The sequence below is a fragment of the Aegilops tauschii genome, chromosome 2 (genome assembly GCF_002575655.3).
Source record: "Aegilops tauschii subsp. strangulata cultivar AL8/78 chromosome 2, Aet v6.0, whole genome shotgun sequence".
Lineage (NCBI taxonomy): Eukaryota > Viridiplantae > Streptophyta > Magnoliopsida > Poales > Poaceae > Aegilops > Aegilops tauschii.
The window spans coordinates 303,333,609-303,340,580 of NC_053036.3; positions in this window are offsets into that span (position 1 = coordinate 303,333,609).

The window sequence follows — 6,972 nt, forward strand, 5'->3', positions numbered from 1 at the left end:
CTCACGTGATGATCGGACATGGTTTAGTTGATTTGGATCACGTGATCACTTAGAGGATTAGAGGGATGTCTATCTAAGTGGGAGTTCTTAAGTAATATGATTAATTGAACTTAAATTTATCATGAACTTAGTACCTAATAGTATTTTGCTTGTCTATGTTGATTGTAGATAGATGGCCCGTGCTGTTGTTCCGTTGAATTTTAATGCGTTCCTTGAGAAAGCAAAGTTGAAAGATGATGGTAGCAATTACACGGACTGGGTCCATAACTTGAGGATTATCCTCATTGCGGCACAGAAGAATTACGTCCTGGAAGCACCGCTAGGTGCCAGACCTGCTGCAGGAGCAACACCAGATGTTATGAACGTCTGGCAGAGCAAAGCTGATGACTACTCGATAGTTCAGTGTGCCATGCTTTACGGCTTAGAACCGGGACTTCAACAACGTTTTGAACGTCATGGAGCATATGAGATGTTCCAGGAGTTGAAGTTAATATTTCAAGCAAATGCCCGGATTGAGAGATATGAAGTCTCCAATAAGTTCTACAGCTGTAAGATGGAGGAGAATAGTTCTGTCAGTGAGCATATACTCAGAATGTCTGGGTATAACAATCACTTGATTCAACTGGGAGTTAATCTTCTGGATGATAGCGTCATTGACAGAGTTCTTCAATCACTGCCACCAAGCTACAAGAGCTTCGTGATGAACTATAACATGCAAGGATGGATAAGACGATTCCCGAGCTCTTCGCAATGCTAAAGGCTGCGGAGGTAGAAATCAAGAAGGAGCATCAAGTGTTGATGGTCAACAAGACCACCAGTTTCAAGAAAAAGGGCAAAGGAAAGAAGAAGGGGAACTTCAAGAAGAACAACAAACAAGTTGCTGCTCAGGAGAAGAAACCCAAGTCTGGACCTAAGCCCGAGACTGAGTGCTTCTACTACAAACAGACTGGTCACTGGAAGTGGAACTGCCCCAAGTATTTGGCGGATAAGAAGGATGGCAAGGTGAACAAAGGTATATGTGATATACATGTTATTGATGTGTACCTTACTAATGCTCGCAGTAGCACCTGGGTATTTGATACTGGTTCTGTTGCTAATATTTGCAACTCGAAACAGGGACTACGGATTAAGCGAAGATTGGCTAAGGACGAGGTGACGATGCGCGTGGGAAATGGTTCCAAAGTCGATGTGATCGCGGTCGGCACGCTACCTCTACATCTACCTTCGGGGTTAGTTTTAGACCTGAATAATTGTTATTTGGTGCCAACGTTGAGCATGAACATTATATCTGGATCTTGTTTGATGCAAGACGATTATTCATTTAAATCATAGAATAATGGTTGTTCTATTTATATGAGTAATATCTTTTATGGTCATGCACCCTTGAGGAGTGGTCTATTTTTGTTGAATCTCGATAGTAGTGATACACATATTCATAATATTGAAGCCAAAAGATGCAGAGTTGATAATGATAGTGCAACTTATTTGTGGCACTGCCGTTTAGGTCATATTGGTGTAAAGAGCATGAAGAAACTCCATACTGATGGACTTTTGGAACCACTTGATTATGAATCACTTGGTACTTGCGAACCGTGCCTCATGGGCAAGATGACTAAAACGCCGTTCTCCAGAACTATGGAGCGAGCAACATATTTGTTGGAAATCATACATGCAGATGTATGTGGAACGATGAATGTTGAGGCTCGCGGCGGGTATCGTTATTTTCTCACCTTCACAGATGATTTAAGCAGATATGGGTATATCTACTTAATGAAACATAAGTCTGAAACATTAGAAAAGTTCAAAGAACTTCAGAGTGAAGTTGAAAATCATCGTAACAAGAAAATAAAGTTTCTACGATCTGATCGTGGAGGAGAATATTTGAGTTACGAGTTTGGTCTTCATTTGAAACAATGCGGAATAGTTTCGCAACTCACGCCACCCGGAACACCACAGCGTAATGGTGTGTCCGAACGTTGTAATCGTACTTTACTAGATATGGTGCGATCTATGATCTCTCTTACTGATTACCGCTATCGTTTTGGGGTTATGCTTTAGAGACGGCTGCATTCACGTTAAATAGGGCACCATCGAAATCCGTTGAGACGACGCCTTATGAACTGTGGTTTGGCAAGAAACCAAAGTTGTCGTTTCTTAAAGTTTGGGGTTGCGATGCTTATGTGAAAAAGCTTCAACCTGATAAGCTCGAACCCAAATCGGAGAAATGTGTCTTCATAGGATACCCAAAGGAAACAATTGGGTACACCTTCTATCACAGATCTGAAGGCAAGACTTTTGTTGCTAAATTTGGATCATTTCTAGAGAAGGAGTTTCTCTCGAAAGAAGTGAGTGGGAGGAAAGTAGAACTTGATGAGGTAACTGTACCTGCTCCCTTATTAGAAAATAGTTCATCAGAGAAACCGGTTCCTGTGACACCTACAACAATTAGTGAGGAAGTTAATGATGATGATCATGAAACTTCAGATCAAGTTGTTACTGAACCTCGTAGGTCAACCAGAGTAAGATCCGCACCAGAGTGGTACAGTAATCCTGTTCTGGAGGTTATGTTACTAGACCATGACGAAGCTACGAACTATGAAGAAGCGATGGTGAGCCCAGATTCCGCAAAATGGCTTGAGGCCATGAAATCTGAGATGGGATCCCATGTATGAGAACAAAGTGTGGACTTTGGTTGACTTGCCCGATGATCGGCAAGCCATTGAGAATAAATGTATCTTCAAGAAGAAGACTGACGCTGACGGTAATGTTACTGTCTATAAAGCTCGACTTGTTGCAAAAGGTTTTCGACAAGTTCAAGGGATTGACTACGATGAGACTTTCTCACCCGTAGCGATGCTTAAGTCTGTCCGAATCATGTTAGCAATTGCCGCATTTTATGATTATGAAATTTGGCGAATGGATGTCAAAACTGCATTCCTCAATGGATTTCTGGAAGAAGAGTTGTATATGATGCAGCCAGAAGGTTTTGTCGATCCAAAGGGAGCTAACAAAGTGTGCAAGCTCCAGTGATCCATTTATGGACTGGTGCAAGCCTCTCGGAGTTTGAATAAACGCTTTGATAGTGTGATCAAAGCATTTGGTTTTATACAGACTTTTGGAGAAGCCTGTATTTACAAGAAAGTGAGTGGGAGCTCTGTAGCATTTCTGATATTATATGTGGATGACATATTGCTGATTGGAAATGATATAGAATTTCTGGATAGCATAAAGGGATACTTGAATAAGAGTTTTTCAATGAAAGACCTCGGTGAAGCTGCTTATATATTGGGCATCAAGATCTATAGAGATAGATCAAGATGCTTAATTGGACTTTCACAAAGCACATACCTTGACAAAGTTTTGAAGAAGTTCAAAATGGATCAAGCAAAGAAAGGGTTCTTGCCTGTGTTACAAGGTGTGAAGTTGAGTAAGACTCAATGCCCGACCACTGCAGAAGATAGAGAGAAGATGAAAGATGTTCCCTATGCTTCAGCCATAGGCTCTATCATGTATGCAATGTTGTGTACCAGACCTGATGTGTGCCTTGCTATAAGTTTAGCAGGGAGGTACCAAAGTAATCCAGGAGTGGATCACTGGACAGCGGTCAAGAACATCCTGAAATACCTGAAAAGGACTAAGGATATGTTTCTCGTTTATGGAGGTGACAAAGAGCTAGTCGTAAATGGTTATGTCGATGCAAGCTTCGACACTTATCCGGACGATTCTAAATCGCAAACCGGATACGTGTTTACATTGGACGGTGGAGCTGTCAGTTGGTGCAGTTCTAAACAAAGCGTTGTCGCGGGATCTTTGTGTGCAGCGGAGTACATAGCTGCTTCGGAAGCAGCAAATGAAGGAGTCTGGATGAAGGAGTTCATATCCGATCTAGGTGTCATACCTAGTGCATCGGGTCCAATGAATTTTTTTTGTGACAATACTCGTGCAATTGCCTTGGCAAAGGAATCCAGATTTCACAAGAGAACCAAGCACATCAAGAGATGCTTCAACTCCATCCGGGATCTAGTCCAGGTGGGAGACATAGAAATTTGCAAGATACATCCGGATCTGAATGTTGCAGACCCGTTGACTAAGCCTCTTCCACGAGCAAAACATGATCAGCACCAAGGCTCCATGAGTGTTAGAATCATTACTGTGTAATCTAGATTATTGACTCTAGTGCAAGTGGGAGACTGAAGGAAATATGCCCTAGAGGCAATAATAAAGTTATTATTTATTTCCTTATATCATGATAAATGTTTATTATTCAGGCTAGAATTGTATTAACTGGAAACATAATACTTGTGTGAATACATAGACAAATAGAATGTCACTAGTATGCCTCTACTTTCTAGCTCGTTGATCAAAGATGGTTATGTTTCCTAGCCATTGACATGAGTTGTCATTTGATTAACGGGATCACATCATTAGAAGAATGATGTGATTGACTTGACCCATTCCGTTAGCTTAGCACACAATCGTTTAGTATTCTGCTATTGCTTTCTTCATGACTTATACATGTTCCTATGACTATGAGATTATGAAACTCCCGTTTACCGGAGGAACACTTTGTGTGCTACCAAACATCACAACGTAATAGGGTGATTATAAAGGTGCTCTACAGGTGTCTCCGAAGGTACTTGTTGGGTTGGCGTATTTCGAGATTAGGATTTGTCACTCCGATTGTCGAAGAGGTATCTCTGGGCCCACTCGGTAATGCACATCACTATAAGCCTTGCAAGCATTGTAACTACTGAGTTAGTTGCGGGATGATGTATTACGGAACGAGTAAAGAGACTTGCTGGTAACGAGATTGAACTAGGTATTGAGATACCGACGATCGAATCTCGGGCAAGTAACATACCGATGACAAAGGGAAGAACGTATGTAGTTATGCGGTCTGACCGATAAAGATCTTTGTAGAATATGTGGGAGCCAATATGAGCATCTAGGTTCCGCTATTGGTAATTGACTGGAGACGTGTCTCGGTCATGTCTACATAGTTCTCGAACCCGTAGGGTCCGCACGCTTAAAGTTTGATGACGGTTATATGAGTTTATGTGTTTTGATGTACCGAAGGTTGTTCGGAGTCCCGGATGTGATCTCGGACATGACGAGGAGTCTCGAAATGGTCGAGACGTAAAGATCGATATATTGGACGACTATGTTTGGACCCCGGAAAAGTTCCGGAAGGTTTCGGACATTTATCGGAGTATTGGGGGTTACCGGAACCCCCCCCCCCCCCCCCAGAACTAATGGGCCTTGTTGGGCCCTAGTGGAGAGAGAGAGGGGCCGGCCAGGGCAAGAGGCGCGCCCCTCCCCTTGGGTCTGAATAGGACAAGGAAGGGGGGGCGGCGCCCCCCTTGCCTTTCCCCTCTCCCACTCCTACCTCCCCCTCCTTCTTGGACTAGGAAAGGGAGGGGCAAACCTACTTGGAGTAGGTTTACCCCTCCTAGGGCACGCCACCCACCTTGGCCGGCCCTCTCCTCCTCCCCCCCTTTATATACGGAGGAGGGGGGCACCCCATAGAGACAACAATTGATCTCTTGATCTCTTAGCCGTGTGCGGTGCCCCCCTCCACCATAATCCACCTCGATAATATCGTAGCGGTGCTTAGGCGAAGCCCTGCGTCGGTAGAACATCATCATTGTCACCACACCGTCGTGCTGACGGAACTCTCCCTCAAAGCTCAGCTGGATCGGAGTTCGAGGGACGTCATCAAGCTGAACGTGTGCTGAACTCGGAGGTGCCATGCGTTTGGTACTTGATCGGTCGGATCGTGAAGACGTACGACTACATCAACCGCTAACGCTTCCGCTTTCAGTCTACGAGGGTACGTGGACAACACTCTCCCCTCTCATTGCTATGCATCACCATGATCTTGCGTGTGCGTAGGATTTTTTTTAAATTACTACGTTCCCCAAACTTTCTTGTTGACACAAACCCTTTTACTAAACACCTAACTTTTATTATCTTGAAAAATATTTCTATTTTTATTCTTGCAAAGTAGTTCTAGCATCACACCTACAAAATAGTTTCATACTTGTTTTCGGTAAAGCAAACGTCAAGTGTGCATAGAGTTGTATCGGTGGTCAATAGAACTTGAGGGAACATTTGTTCTGCCTTTAGCTCCTCGTTGGGTTCGACACTCTTATTTATCGAAAAAGGCTAAAAAAAGATCCCCTATACTTGTGGGTTATCAAGACCTTTTTCTGGCGCCATTGTCGGGGAGTTATAGCGTGGGGTGAATATTCTCGTGTGTGCTTGTTTGTTTTATCACCAAGTAGTTTTTATTTCCTGTTCTAAGTTGTTCTCTATCTTTAGTTATGGATATGGAACACGAAACACCAAAAACCCTCGATGCTCATTATGTGAAAGATAATATGCACTACTTTGATAATCCTGAGAAAACGCCATTCAACTTGATAATGGGAGTAACGTTGGATCAACGTGAATACTTTAGGGATTATCGCTTGACACAAAAAGGGAAACTTTTATGGGATCAAATTTATATGTTGCGTTGGTATGCTCGGGATCTATGCTTGAGACATGATTATACTTGTTGCTCTAGAATGAATGCTCCACATCTTCCCTTTTCATGCAAATTTAATGATAATGAAACCTTAGCTTCTTATGCTAATGGTATATATGATTACTATGATGTGGAACGAATAGAAGAATTTGTTGCTTTTAAGGGTGCACATGAAATTGAATCTTTCTTTAAAAGGTTTGAAGATTTAGATGATTCAGTTTATAGACCTGAAAATCTTGCTATCCTTCAATATTTCTATGATAATTATAAATACAATTACGATATTGATGTATTTACTGAGAATAACTCCGCTGTCCAAGAAGAGAATAATATTTTGCAGGAGTCTATGGAAGAAGAAATTCATGAAACTGCGAGCTCGTTGGATGAAAAAGATGATGAGGAGGGCGAAGAACAAATGGGGGCAGAGCGGATTAGCTACCCGT